The 15977-nt window shown below is 43.8% G+C and overlaps 1 pseudogene; it reads left to right on the forward strand.

Annotated features, from left to right (window-relative positions):
* Positions 1–3816: 3816 nt before the first annotated feature.
* Positions 3817–15977, forward strand: part of LOC147005036 (chromatin remodeling regulator CECR2-like) — a 68738-nt pseudogene continuing 56577 nt past the window's right edge.

Consider the following 15977-nt stretch of genomic DNA (forward strand, 5'->3'; position numbering starts at 1 on the left):
GGAGAATATGTTCATCACAATGATCAACTTCCCCCCTGAAACACAAAACATCCCAGAAATAAAAATAGAATCCCCCTCTGGGTCTATCAACTGCTTGTTCTTTGTTTACAGTATAGAAATGGCTGCCACCCACAATTGGTGATAAAGAAAGGTAAGGTAGGAACTGTCACAAACAGGAGGTCAGAGTAGTTCTGAGAACATGACATCATGGTCTGGAGCACCATTCTCTCCCTGTGACTAATGTCAGATAACTACAGGAGCTAAAAGAAGCCTTGGACTGAAGTGCAGGTATTCCCTCCCTCAAACTGGCATAGCTTAGACCTGCTGTCACTCCTGATGGTCTCATTCTGTCCCTAAGTAACACCCACAATACCCAGTGCAAGTCAAGACTTGAAGTTCATAGCCTAACAGCTTTGACCTTGCCAACTCCTGCCTTAGGGGATGGAAAAGTACTGTTCTGAAATCCTTGATGATTCAAGAATTGTGATAACCATGGAAGTTTTTTTGCTACCCAGAGTCTCCAGTTCCACATTACTAGAAAGGCCAGCTCAGGCCACCCCTACCAGGAAGCTCAACATCCACTTCCCTTTCAGGACTTACTGCTCATTCGCCAAGTCCACCTCCTTCGTCCTTCATTACTCTCAGATGGAAGACCAGCATCCTTCCTCCCCTCTCTGGTCTCTCTCCCATCCACATTGGTTCTCTGAAAAAGTCTACCAAGTCGGGCAAGCAGGGCCATCACTGCAATGTCCAGTCTCTGACTGAGAAATCTCAGTCAGCTTGTTGTAACTACAACACTGGTGACATCACAGAGGTTGCTTAGAACTCTCCAGGAGACAATAGAATGTCCAAGAAGGGGCTGCTGATGTCATGGACTACATAAAGCCTTTGGTTCCCTGCTAATGTTCTCCCTGTACTGACAGGAAGCTGAGCTGCTCTTTCCTGGGGCATAGCCATTGAGCACATCCTCCTTCCAAAGCCAGGGTTTGCTCTAGGCTTGATTGGCCACACCTAAGTAATTCCTATGTATCTAACTCTGTGTTTCCTTTCCAAACCCTTCTCAGAAATATCTCATCCTACCTTAAATTTTCCTCAATCAGCAATAGGAGCCATTAAAACTTAGTGAGAAATCATACCAGTTTGAATATGCAGCCAAAATCTACTCCTGTCTAATCATATACAGGTGCATGAAATCTCATCCATGCTGAGCCTTCAGGGCTGGTTGCAGTGTGGGTGTGTGTTAGGGACCACACTCATGAAGCCTTGTGTTTAGCATTTGAAATTTGCCTCAAGATCCCTTAGGAGGGAGACATGCAGTCATCATGCTTCTGACAACATTCTAGAGATCTTTTGGCAAAGGAAACTGAAATATGGAGCCACCAATGTGTGACCATCAGATTGTGTGGGGGCTTTTCTCATTGCACCAATCTCACCGATCAGTATTGCTTATAGCCCTCTGTGTGCTAGACCATGAGTTTCTGTATGAAATAAATAATATATTCAACAGAGGTGCAGATGTGCAGGCAGAAAGTATAGGGTAATACTATAGACATAGGTTCGTTGACTGGGCAAGGTCCTAGCATCTTGTATTTGGGTTCATGTTTGGCCCCACAAACCACACAAAACCCAATTTCCGTCAAACATGAATGATTCATTAAATGCAGACCCTAAAGTTGATTGATCAGAACCATTGCTCAGGATTTGTGCCGGAGCCATAGCTCAAAAAATCTATCTTTGTTAACTTATAAAGACAGAAAACAAAAACCCAAAAACCAAACCAACCAAACAAACAAAAACAAATGAAAAAACAAAATTAGTTAATTCAAAGTTAGGGAAGTATCCAGTGCTCTGTTCAGATCAGGCCATTTTAGATATAACTGCATATTGACCCTTAATTTGAGGGGTCCCATGGAATGGTTTATGTACCATTGTAAGATTAACAAACCTCATACAGAACACAACAGAATGTGGACACCATGACTTTGCTGAGTCAAGTTGTTTTCTCTGTTGATGATTGGCTGTCATATGACAGCAACTATCTGAAATAGGGGGCAGACATAGAAATCAATGACTTTTGCTATACTGTGCTGTACATGCCTTAGCATTAGATTATCCAGGTCTCTCACAATGACTAGTTATGTTTCCACAGTACTTGGAGGCCCCACTTGGAAGCTCAAATATAGGAAAGTGGAAGCAGAATTGTCTGAGCTCAAGGTTAACTTGGTCCACATGGGGTATTTGAGACCCTGTTTCAGAAAACAACACTGAATCACACGCTACATCAAAGGCCTCACTTACCAAGTCTTTTCTATTATAAAGAACTTACCATTCTCTCCCTTCCAGTCTTTCTTTCTGGGAAGATGGAGAAGTGAGAATGATCTTTCCATTCTAAGGACTATGTTCTCTGTTTCCCTTAGCCCACATTAGGAAAAAATGAAAGTGAGTATCATCATCTGAACAACTGATTAATATCCACTGCTGGTAGCGTGATACGGTGCTGATGACAATCTTAGCTTCCTTTAGTGTTGCTGACCCAGCAGGAAGTATTAAGTGCTGAGGCCAAAGCTCAGAGAATCTTTCAAGGGGCTAGACAGAAGCCATCAGAGACTCTCCACATCCTTGTCCTGAGATGAAATCCAGGAACACAATGTGAACTTGGTGGCCAATTTACCATACATCAAACTTCTACCTCCACCTTTCTATGTTCAGTACAGGAAAGTGTGCATGCACCTCCATGCCAGATTGATCTTGATATATGTCCCAGGGCGCAGACTTTTTAGAGAGTTGGTTGTAGTCAAACAATTGGTGCCCTCAGTAAGATGTGAAGACTATCAATAATAAGTGACCACACTGTATTTGTTTAAACATTAGTTAAAAATTGAGCATAACTGAGGAATTGGACACCAGCTCTGCGTCCTGGTCTTTTTGTGCCTATACCTTGCTCAAAAGGAAGGTGGGAGGACAACTTGGGTTCCTCTGCATGGATAGAGTGAGGTGAAATCGGCACCGACCAGTCTGAGCAACAGTGCTGAAGCCCTTTATTTCAAGTAAAACACACATTCTCTGTCCTCCTTGAAAGTGCTCCTGTTGAGGCCATGGACCTTGTATAAACATGCTAACATCATGCAGACATCTTTCCTAATGATACAAAGTTCTCTCTGGTAAGGTGTGCCCCCTTACCATATCTGTAGGAAATTTGTTACAAGGCAGCCGTCAGTCTATTTCATGCTGTTGCTGTAATATGCTTCCAAGTAGTGATGGTTTGTATACTCTTGTACCAGAGAGTGGCACCATTTGGATGGGTAGCATTGTTGGAATAGGTGTGACCTGTTTGCAGTAGGCATGTCACTGTGTGTGTGGGCTTAATACTCTCATCCTAGGTGCCTGGAAATGGGTCTTTTACTAGCAGCCTTTGGGTGAAGATGTGGAACTCTCAGCTCTGCTCTTGCCATGCCTGTGTGAATGCTGTCATGCTTGATGATAATTGACTGAGCGTCTGAACGTGTAAGCCCGCCCCAATGAAATGTTTTTATAAGTCTTGCCCTAGTCATAGTGTCTGTTCCCAGCAGTAAAACCATAACTAAGTCAGATGTTGGGACAGCCATTGAGGGAGGGGGCAAGCATGCGGCTGCTTGAGCGAGTTTGCAAGCTACTCCCCCAGTGCACTACCCCTGTCCTGGCCCGCCTCTGCTTGAGCTCTTGCTAAGCTGAGGGAGCTGCCATTTGCTGAGTGAGAGGCGCTGCCCCATGGCCAGAGTTGGAGCTAGCAAGCAAGATTGAAGCAAGCAAGAGTGAGTGAGTAATCACAGCAGGGAGATGTGCCCAGAGGAAGGCTGCATGGCCATGCTGGGCATGCTCTGCTCCTGGTGGGAAGTCCCAGCCATCGCACAATTCTGCTTGTTCTTTCACAAGGCGTTATGCCTGCTCAACTTCGAGATCGAGGAGTTAGAGGCAGCTCTTCACAGAGATGACTTGGTATTTATCAGTGATCTGATTGCCTGCCTGCTTCAAGGCTGCTATTAGCGAAGAGGTATCACGTCTCAGACATTCCACAGCTACTTGGAAGATATTGTTAACTAAGGTTGTGAGCTTGAAGAAGGAAAGCCCAATCCTCTGAGAGATCCCAGTTTTCAAACCTTCCTCTGCGTACATGAGTAGAGATCCTGCATCTCCTCTGTGATTACCCGCTTGTTGCAGATGATGTCTTTGATCTTCTCAAGGGTCTGGATGCAGACAGTCTCCGAGTTGAACCTCTAGGTGAAGACAATTCAGGTGCACTGTACTGGTACTTCTATGGGACACAAATGTACAAAGAAGACTTAGTACATGGAAGGTCCAATGGAGAACTCTCCTTGAGCAGGGAAAGTGAAAGGCAAAAAAAAAAAAAAATGTCTCAAATGTTCCTGGAAAATCAGACAAAAGAAGAGGAAGGCCTGCAAAACGAAAAAAAACTACAGGAGGAGATTATATCCAGTGAAAAGCAGGAAGAAAACTCCTTGACATCTGACCTACACAAAAGAAATGGATCCGGAGGGGCAGGCCAAGGTACTTGGTGGATCCTGTGTCTAACAGAAGAATGGAGACAGGTTACTGAGAGCTTCCTGAGAGCCGACCTCTCTCCAAGAGCAGCAACTCTACAAGCTCCTTAGCAGGACTTCCTGCCTGAAATCTGCAACATGATTGCTCACAAGGGAAATCGTCCACAGGGCACAAAGCCAGAGCTGCAACACAGGTTTATATCTGTCCACCTGCCCATCCAATTCATCAAGCTAGAGGAAACTCCCATGCTCACCAAGATAGAAAAACAGAAGCACAGGTGGGAGGAGGAGGAACGACCGATCTTTCTTGCAGTGCAGAAGAAGGAGCAAGATCAGATGTTAAAGGAGGAGAGAATGCAGGAAAAGGAGGAAAAAGGTCAAGGCAGTGGAAGTCTGGGCTAAGAGGAGAAAGCTCAGGGAAGAATGAGCATGGCTATTGGCTAAAGGCAAGGAGCTACCCCCAGAACTTTCCCATTTGGATCTGAATTCTCCTATGAGGGAATGGAAGAAGACCAAGGACCTCTTTGAATTGGATGATGATTTCACAGCCATGTAAAAGTTCTAGATGTGGTGAAGGCTCACAAGGATTCCTGGCCCTTCTTGGAACCTGTTGATGAATCTTATGCCCCCAACTATTACCAGATTATTAAGGCCCCCATGGATATTTCAAGCATGGAGAAGAAATTAAATGGAGGCTCATATTGTACCAAGGAGTAATTTGTAAATGTCACGAAGACCATGTTCAAAAATTGCCGAAAATACAATGGTGACAGTAATGAATATACCAAGATGTCTGACAATTTAGAGCAGTGTTTCCATTGGGCCATGACAAAACACTTTCCTGGTGAAGATGGAGACACAGATGAAGAATTTTGGATCAAAGAGGATGAAAAATGCTAAAAAATAAGGAGTCAGTCTGGTAGAAATAGTGGAAGCCATGTTTGGACTCTCTCAAGAAACACAGAAGGGTACAGCAGGAAACAGCCACCAGTAAAGAATGGGGGAAAATCATTGCCCGCAGCACACTGAGCTGCCTCCTCAGGGGACAATCAGAGCAGCAGTTCCATACAACTCCCTCCAGAGGTCAGCACATCAAATGGCCAAGGCTTTTCTTTCCCCCTGCATTGTGGTAGGGTGCCTAGTCACGCATCCCTTTTAAACCAGATGAAGCCAGCAGCACCAGGAACGTTTGGCTCTCTTCAAGGATCAGAACCCATCAACTTACATGGCAAAGCAAAATAAAGTCAACACCACTTCCAGAAGTAGAGCAACCTACCAGTTGATAGGGAATGAATATAACTAAACAGAAGAATGGCCTTTTTTGGGGGTGGCGTGCAGGGGGATTGAGACAGGGTTTCTCTGTATAGCCCTAGCTGTCCTGGAACTTGTTCTGTAGGCCAGGCTGGCCTCAAACTCTGAAATCTGCCTCCCATGTGCTGGGATTAAAGGCATGTACCACTACTGTCTGGCCTCAGAAAGAAGTACTTTAAGTTGAAGGATATTTAAGACAGTGTGGACAGGGATAAAGAATGCTTTCCTACTGGGAGTTCATCAGGGTAGGAGGGTCAGCTAGGTGCTTTCCCTGACACTATGAGCTGGGTACTGAGTCTTCACTGGTAAAAATTAAATGCCTGGAATATGTGTGTGTTTTAAAAATGTATTTATTAATCATTCCATTGGATTATATCTCACATAATATGCCACTTCCTGGTTACTCTCCACTAACCCCTCAAACTACAATCTGCACTCTCAGCCTCCACTCTGCCTGGATGAGGATTCTCCTTCACACCCCCTCCCTTTCTTGCCCTACTGATTGAGAAACACACTACACTGGATCATCAAACCTCCACAGGACCAAGGGCCTCTCCTCCCATTGCTTTCAGCTAGGCCATTCTCTGCTACAATGTATCTGCAGTTATAGATCCCTGGTTATACACTCCTGGGTTTGTGGTCTAGTGTGGTAGGGGTCTGGCCTTTCCCTCTCCTGTAGTCTGAAGAACTCACACTCCATGGAGGATGGACAATAGGTATGGTACAAGGGTAGCCAGCTTGTGTGTATTACTTGATATGTTTTTTTAAAATACCAAAGTCAGCATAGGGAAAAGTATATTTTTTAAAAAAATCATAAAATTAAGAAGATTTAGAAATGTCAAGTGGAAGCATTTGATATCAAACATCTTGAAATAATCTGTAAATGAGAACAAATTCATTGTTTCTTTGTAGTCCCAGGGAGGGTTTTGTCCACTCTAAGCAAAGTTTGTCTGCAATGAGAGCTGGGATCAGCTGGGATCAGCTGAGTTGGGGCCCTCAGACTCCTCAAGCTCCTGAGACTGCTTTTCCGTGTACCCTTCCAGCAGTTGGTCCGAGTGATGTTTTACCCTCCTCCCCTTTATAGTTAGGAGATTATCGAATGCTTTTGGAACAGAAAGTAGTATTTTGGCAGTTGTTTTCGTACAGGCTTTTGGAATCTATCAGAGTATCTTGACAGAAAGTGGGCTTCTTTCTCCTGAATGGAGATGGGAAAGAGATGCTCCTGTCGCATCCTCAGGAGATGGCAGGGGCTGTGTCTACACATATGCCATGGCAGTTTAAGAAGATTCCGTAGTCAGTCCAAAAGTTTAGGGAGTGAGGAAGTAAGGCCTTGGCACAGAGCCCGTGCTGAGGTAGCTGCAGCTCAGGCATAGGTTCTTTTCTGCATTTCACCAGCTCTTTAGTTTGGGTAGCTTAGCTTTTCAGTGCCCCAGTTCTTTTGTCTGCAAAACTGGGACAACTGTATCTTCTTTGTGTTCTTGTAAAGGTCAGAAAAATGTGACAGCTCGCTGAGAGTCAAGGGTCGGAGGTAAAGACAGGAATATTATTTATGCTTCTATTCTGAACCAACAAGCTAATACTGTAAAATTTGCAACTACTTTCAAATAATTCTCAGGTAGCACAGTCTCTCTCTCTCTCTCTCTCTCTCTCTCTCTCTCTCTCTCTCTCTCTCTCTCTCTCTCTCTCTCTCTGTGTGTGTGTGTGTGTGTGTGTTTAACTTCAAGGGAATATTCTAGACTTGGTGAGCTTATAATGACAGCATGAGTGGGGTGTGGTTTGGAGCGTTGCCTTCTAAACCTGTGTTGATGACTTTGTGCTTTTAGGTACACCAAGCTTGGCTAAATGGTATGGAAAGGGTAATCATAGGCCTCTTTCATTGCCACAAACAATCAATCAAACAAACAAATAAACAAAAAATGTTTCAACAGTGACTGATGCCATGGGATTGACACTCAGCCAGGCCATGAAACTGTGTTTCCTTAAGTTTACAGATCAGCCTTAAGGAACTAGAGAGACAGATCCAGGCAGTTAGAACACTTAGAAAATAATGAAAAGCCCCCTGGTAGCCTCCAGATGTGAAACTAGAAAGCCAATGACAAAGAAAGGAGTTTGAAGGGATCAAGACAGCAGACAACACTGAACCACAGTTCATTATCCCGTCATGTAAGTAAAGCTCTCCCTTGGGTTCTCAAGGCTTGTGTTCCTCAGCTTTGAAAGCAGCCCAGTTCTGTGTATGAGGTGTTGTAATGGTTTTAGTATCTTCTTGTAGACCATCACCCACTTCCTGGGAAGGGCTGCTTACTCTGAGCATTGCTATGGGAGGTGATTGTCACCTGGACATCATTAGCAGCATGCCTGTTCTTGATCCCTTCAAACTCCTTTCTTTGTCAGAAGAGGATATCAAGTCCCTTGGAACTGGATTTATAGGCAGTTCTGTGCCACCTGAGATGGGTGCTGAGAGACAAATTCAAATCCTCTGTAAGACTGGTATGTACTCTGAAACACTGGGCATCTCTCTAGCCCCAAACCATGGTATTGTTGGCTGCCATTCTTATGGGAGAGCCTTGCTAGAAACACAGTTGAAGGTGTTAGGGCAGACATGTGGGTGTTGAGGTAGGTGAAGGCCTCAGTCACCCTGGACCATTCATTCACCCACTGCTCGCTTTTGTGCTGAGGTTTCTGTTTGCAGAGTTCTCATTTACAAGACTGGTTTGAAGATGTGTGTTCTGAAGTGGCTTCAGGAGGGACGGATCTGGGGCTGGCCTGGCTTGCACCAGACTCATGTCCCATAGTGCAGGAGAGAGAGAAAGAGGAAGAAGGGAGGAAGATAAGAAGAGGAGTAGAGGGAGAGAGGGAGGGAGGGAGGGAGGGAGGGAGGGAGGGAGGGAGGGAGGGAGGGAGGGAGGGAGGGCAGGCATCAGGGCAGAAGCAAGTCTGTGATCCAAGGGGCTGCAGGCTGGATGTGGACTTGGACAGGTGGAAGCTGAGCCCCCATCCATGGCAGTAGATGGGATTGAGTCTGGATAGACTGCATTGTCTTCCTAGGGAACCTCAATTTGCACATCAGGAATGCTTACAGGCTCCTGAGGGCTTCCATCAGGGCCTGGCTACTTGAACTATACTGTCAGTAGATCTGTCCAGGCCTCACTTTTTGAAGATTTTGTGTAGTCTTGGCCTCATTGTTTTAACTTTATTTATTTATTTTTCCTATTTTTGCTTTGAGGTTGTTGTGCAAGGCTTAAGCTGAGGAGAGTGGCGTGAGCACCACAGTAAAGAGAGAGGGCAGTGAACAGAGAGTGTGAACTGCACAGTGACTAGGGCGGGGTTGAGGGGGCGAGTTCCCTGTGCTCACTGCATCCTGGGGAGTTGCCAACAGCTCAGACTAGGTGCATTCTGGGATGAGGGCTTCCCAGCAGAGGGGCCTGAGGTAGCATCTGCTGCTGTTCTTTCTTTAACTGGATCTTACTGTGTAGCCCTGGCTGGCCTGGACCTCTCCATGCCTCTAGCTCACATAGCTTTACCTGCCTCTGCTCTCCTGATGCTGAGATTAAAGATGTGTACTCTTACTCCTGGCCTGTTATTTTTAATGCAATGAAATTAAATATAGCCTTAATATTTTGGCTTGTTTAATTAAATGAAAGAGAAAATACAGGAAAGCTCCCGGATCCCACCCACAAAAGCACACTAACATTTCCTCTTCCTGTTAAGTAAACACATACAGTCAGGTGCTCCATAAGGAAGTGCTGGCCAGCGCTGGCCTGAACTGGACACAGGCTTTGGAATGTTTTAGTTGGTGTAAGTGAACTTGCTTGCTATGCTGTCACCTGAAGAGAGGTTCACAGATGACAGCTGTCTGTGATGACACCTTTCGGGCTCAGTCTCAGCCCCTCCTTCCTGTTCCTTCCTCTGGTGGATATTTTCTGCCTAGATTATAGTGTTATGTTTCAGCGTTATGTCCTATGTATAAAGGTCCACTGTGCTGTGAATCTTTAAAGCAATTTCGTACAACGTTTCAGCATTATCTTAAGAAAACCTCTTCAGTGCTGTCTTTAGTTTCTATAACTGCTAATGTATGCAGTTCTGAAGCCAAGTCTAGTGAGACTATAAAATTTAGCCTCCTTTTGAAGACTCCTCTTGCTTCAGCTTCCCCATGCTGGAATTACAGGCATAGGTCATTAGGTCCAGCTAACATTTTAGCAACACAAATATTTTCCAGTTTTTCTATTATACAGAACGGGTGGCCTTGCCCACCTGCCCGAGCAGGGATCCGAGCTGCTCTGGTTGTGTGGCTGCTCTGCAGCTGGCTTCTCAGGAATCCAGTATTGGTCTCTGCTCACTGGCAGCTCCAGCGAATGTAAAGTTACCTGGCATTTAGAATTTGATTTCTATGCTTAGGGGTAAACCTGAGCATCATTCCTTAGCTGTTCATGTTTTTTTCCATTTTTTTAAATTGCATTTTTGGCAAGTTTTGTGTTGTGGGGACACTAGGCATCATGTACTGATTTGTTACAGCTATTATTCCTATTTTTGTGATTATTTGTTTATTTTTGTGGTGTTTGTGTGTACTAATCACTGAGCTACATTCCAAGTGCACTGTGACATTTTTAAAGTGTGAAATTTTAAATTTGATAGAGTCAAACATTTCAATATTTTTCAGCTCATAATGTTGCTATTTTTAAAAGTGCACTCCAATTCCAAAGGAATTGTGGATTTTCTGAATTAAGTTTTGAATTCATGTGAAAGATAGCTAGCTGATTTTATTTCTAAGTCTAGGCCAGTTCCCCCCTGCTCTGAACCAGTGATCAATAAGTGCACTCCCATTTGACACTCCTTTTCTGTCACACCGTGGTCACATTTATGCTTGGTAATATTGTTCTGGAGATAGGATTTTACCAAATAGCTCAGAACTGTTAATCTTCTGCCTCAGGCTCCAGAGTGCTGGGCTTACAGATGTGAGGCACCATGCCTGCCTATGCTTAGGAACATTTGGTCTTTATTTTCTTCATTGATGTGTTTACCTGTCTCTGCTCCAGGAATGCAGTTTGAACCCCATTTTGTGTTACACAGTTTTCTCTAGTGGGTTTGATGTTTTCCCTCCCTCCCCTCCCTCCCTCCCTCCCTCCCTCCCTCCCTCTCTCCCTTCCTTCCTTCCTTCCTTCCTTCCTTCCTTCCTTCCTTCCTTCCTTTCTTCCTCCCTCCCTTCCTCCCTCCCTTCCTCCCTCCCTCCCTCCCTCCCTCCCTCACTTCCTCCCTCCCTTCCTTCCTTCCTTCCTTCCTTCCTCTCTCCTTCCTCCCTCCCTCCCTTCCTCCCTCTTCCCTCCCTCCTTCCCTTCCTTCCTTTCTTCCTTCCTTCCTTCCTTCCTTCCTTCCTTCCTTTTTCAGAATGATTTGGCTTTTCCTTTAGATTGTAAATTTTAGAACCAGTTAGATAATTATAAAAAACTAATAGGGATCTTGATTTGAGATACTCTTTTTATAGGCTAATTTAAGATTTTTACATTTAATTTGATATTCATGAATAAGAATTGAGTCTTCATTTCCTGTTCATGAAGGCAGAGCAGGTGTTGCCATTGTTCATTCATGTCTTGTGAGTTTTTCAGAAAAGTTTTATCTTCTTTATATTCTTCCACATGCTTTTTTGGTTAAATTTATCTATAGCAGTTTTTATGTTTTATTGTGTGTAAATTTATTTTTATAATTAAACTTTCTGACTAGTTCTTGCTAGCCACACAAGCACACTCTCGGGACTGCAGCAGCTGAGAGCGCATATTGCTCTTTGCAAGGAACTGAGTTCAGATCCCAGTACTCATGTTGCGCAGTTTACTGTAGCTGCCAGTAAGCCCAGCTCTAGGGAATCCTATGCCCTCTTCTGGACTCTGTGAGACACATGTACATTCCTACATGCAAATGCCGATACACATGCATAACTTGAAATCAAATAAATCATAACATTTTTGAGATTTGTAAGTTATTTTTGCATGCAGCAACATTTGTTTGATAGTCTACAGCTAAACCCTCCCTCCCTTCCTTCCTCTCTCTCCCCTGACTGTTTTTGTGGTATATGTGCTGTGTGGACGTGAGCATCTATGAATGCCTGTGGACAGAGGCGAGAGGTTGATGTTCATGTCTTTGTTCATTGCTCTGCATCTTAATTTTTGAGACAGTATCATTCTCTTACCTTGGATCTTATCAACTCTGCTAGGCTGCCCTGCCAGCTAGTGAACTCCTGTTTCTGCCTTCCCAGCACTGGGACTCTGCATACATAAGTCTCTGCTCGGCCTCTACATGGATGTTGGGGAGCTAAATTCTGTTCTGTTGCTTGCACAGCAAGCGCCTTACTGATTGGGCCATCACCCAGCCCCATCTGCAGGCAGGCCATTGCATTGCTTGCAAATAATGGCTGTTTGGCTAATTCTAATCTAATTCTAATTCTAAAAATTCTAATTCTGATTCTGGTCTTCATTTTGCTTCCTTATCATGGCTGTTTGTAATATTTGCTCGTTCTTTTGGAACATTTCTTTCTTTATTGTATGTGGGGTGCACATGCCATACTATGCATATGGAGATAGAGGACAATGTCCAAGAGTCAGTTCTCTTCCTCTATCACATGGGTCCCAGGGATTGAACTCAGGTCGTCAGGCTTGGTGGCAGGCAACTTTACCCACCGAGCCATCCTGCTGGTCTATGGGTATGTGTGTTATGAGGGCTAGAACTTCTATTAAAACAGTAATTAGAACTTTGTCTTACTGACTTTGAAGAGAGCACAGTTTTAGTGTTTCATTAGTGGTTCTATATAGGTGTTTATGGCCGTGCTATTTCAGGTTTAAACAATGTTCCAAGATCTGTGTCCAGTGACACATGTCTGGAATGAGCCCTTGGGAGGCAGAGGCAGCAGGACCAGGACAGTTTATCTTCTTCATCTTGATTATATACCATTTTTTACTTTCTGAACAGAAAACTTAAGACAATGATTTAAAATAATAAGACACGGTGTATTCTAAACACTTAATTGTTTTTCTAAAGGCAGTTGTTTAATTTGACTCCTACAGTTCTGCTGTGATGGTTTTGACATTCTTAGTATTTCTAACTATTTTATCATAACTCCAAATGTGCTAAACAAACAGTTACTCTCTGTGTACTTGAAGTCTTACTTTAAGGATACACTCGATGACTACTTAAAACACACATACAGAACACGTTTTTAATATTTGCAGAACACAGTATTTGCAGAACACAAGAAGTCTGTTCAGACACTTGGATTTTGTTTCTTTGCTCATACTGAGATCCACAAAAAAGCTAGGTAGCAAGATCTCATTCACTTCAGCAGTGCCACGGATGGCCCCACCAATGTCCACTAAACAAATATAGACATGCTCAGCAAAACTTAATGCCTGGAAGTATGATTGAAAAATATGTGGTGCACACCTTTAATCCCAGTACTCAGGAGGCAGAGGCAGGCAGATTTCTGAGTTCAAGGCCAGTCTGGTCTACAAAGTGAGTTCCAGGACAGCCAGGGCTATACAGAGATACCCTGTCTCGAAAAACAAAAACAACAAAAAACAAAAACAAAAACAAAAAATAAATAAACATGAAGAGGTCATAAAGAGTCTGGTTTTTACTGAGCAGCTTTCCTCAGATGAAACAAAACCCAAAAGAGAAGTAACAACAAACTAGTTACAAAGAAACAGTCTGGGAGCTGGGCAGGATAACCCAGCACTATAATCCAATCAGGAGGCTGAGGCAGAAGGATGGAGAGTTTGTGCCAGCCTGGACCACACAGAAAGAAGATCTGTCTCAAAAACCAAAGTGAGGCTACTAAACAGAAAAATCCTATTCTGCTCCAGGGAACTGACTTTGATACAATGGGGGTGCGCAGTTCTTGATTTGAAACTTCTGAAGAGTGTTATGGACTTGTTCTAGGGCCCCCTGTTTCCTAATGTAAGATCTGTGACATCTCCATCCAATCTGATTTAAGTTGATGTTTCAAGTTCTTGCTATATGGTTTAATATGCTATGAGATTCTTTATTTTGTTTAAAGGGAGGAATGTCTCTTTGTTTCTAGCAATTTGGGGTCAAAGGGCAAGGTTTCCTCTTGGCCTTTTTGGACACTTAGTTGGAAAGGGTCTGTGTTAGGGCTGGGTGGGGAGGAGGGCAGGGCTCTGTAGCTTGCAGTGGGTGTTAGGGTTGCTGGGCAACCTAGGTTAGACAAGTGCTCTGCCACTGAGCCTCATCTCCAGCTCAAGCTTGTTTGTCTTTATTGCTTTGCTTGGATTTTATTGCTTGCCATACAATTATGAAAATAAGTACCATCTCCCTCCCCCACTTCCTCTCTCCCACATCTCTAGTCCCCTCTCCTCCCCTCCCTGCCACCAAAACTTAGCTCTGTTAGGGCCTGGGCTCAGAACAGGGAGGGATAAGATTTACTTTACTGTCATTTAAATTCCTGTTTGTGCTCCTTTATTTCCTGTCAAGTCTTAGGCTTTTGCTGGGGTGGGGTTGGGCTATGGCTTTCTTTCCCTTTGGGTTCATGTTTTGCCCCCAGATTCTTGGCAGACTTGAGCTATGAATTGTGGGATCTTTTCCCTCACCCCCCCCCCATTCTGTACTACTAACTTGACAGTTTAATTGGAAATTTATACATAATTAATTAAGCTTGTTCTTGCCAGACAGTAGAATAACTCTATCTTTTCCTTTTTTTTAGAAATATATTTTCTGTGTGAGGGTATCTTGCTCCACATATGTCTGTGCACCACATTCCTTTCTTGCCCACAAGGTCAGAAGAGGGTTCCAGATTCCCCAGGGACTCTAGTTACAGGTGATTGTGAGCCAACTGGTCCTGGGAATAGAACCCAGGTCCTCTGTGAGAGCAGGCGCCCTTGACCACTGAGACATCTCTCAGGCCCTTCTTGTATCCTTCTCTTTTCACTATATTTCGCTATATTTTACTTCATGATGCTCTTCTCAGGAAAAAAAGACTTCCCATTCACTTTTAAATGCTGCTTTAATTCTGCCTCTGTAATCATTTGAGGGTGTTAGAAAACCCTCTTTTTTTTTTTCTACTTTTAGAAATAAGTTATGTGTATACTTATTTGTTTTGGAATAATGTTTTACATTTACTTATTATTACTATTATTATTATTATTATTATTATTATTATTATTATTATTATTATTGGTCTGTGTGTGTGTGTGTTTGTGTGTGTACTTGTGGCACAGTGTGTACAGAGGTCAGAGGACGAGCTGCTAGTATCAGTTTTCTCCTTCTACCGGTTGGTCATGGAGTTGAACTCATGTCATGAGGCTTGGTTGCAAGTGCCCTTACCCCCAACCCAACATGCAACCCCTGGAAAAGTTTTTAAGATGAATTTTCCACAAAGTGCATCTTACAATTCCAGATAGGCGAGTAGTTGGATTTGTTAAACTTCCCACTGTGGAAGTAGTGGGCTGTGCTGCAGCATAGGCTGATAAGGCTGACACAAAGTTACAGATTCACTTAATTCAGTTGTGCAGTGAGCTTGTAGATGACAGCTTTGTGTAGCAATGCTAAAAGCTGGACACAACCTGCTAGGGAATAAACATTTGAATTTTGTTCTGTTATCTTCCCTTCCAGCCCCATAATTGAAAAGCAGATATGCTGCCCAGGGTTAGCTATGCCTGGCTTTGATTGACAGTCTCAGGCCCACACACCAGGTGGTCTGTAAGTTACTGAAATGGAGCCTGTGGTTCTGAAAGGCCACTTGGTGGCTCTGTGTGAGGCTTTGATACAGTTTCACCACCTCTCACTTCAGGTGAGTTAGGACCCCTGAGTGTGTGTGCCTTGTCCCCATTGTGATTTGTTCTAAGGAACACTTTGTGTCCTTATTCACTCTGACACTGCTTTAGAGTGACTTTTAGAAGGTAACTTACTGGATGAATCCATTGTTACAGTGTTTCCGATTTCTCCCCTCAGTGGTTCCATCTTACTGCCCATAAGTGTTGAGGCACATTTTCAGTGTGGTGTTCAGTTTGGTGCTCTGTGTTCCTGGTGAGTGTCTGTATGTATTGTGTGCAGCCCTGCATAGGGGGTGGTGGGATGCAAATCATTCTAACAGTCTCCATTGCAAATATGGAGTGCATGCTGAGTGCACTT

This window comes from Mus caroli, unplaced genomic scaffold (assembly GCF_978045245.1).
Source record: "Mus caroli unplaced genomic scaffold, Mus_caroli_1 scaffold_4, whole genome shotgun sequence".
Lineage (NCBI taxonomy): Eukaryota > Metazoa > Chordata > Mammalia > Rodentia > Muridae > Mus > Mus caroli.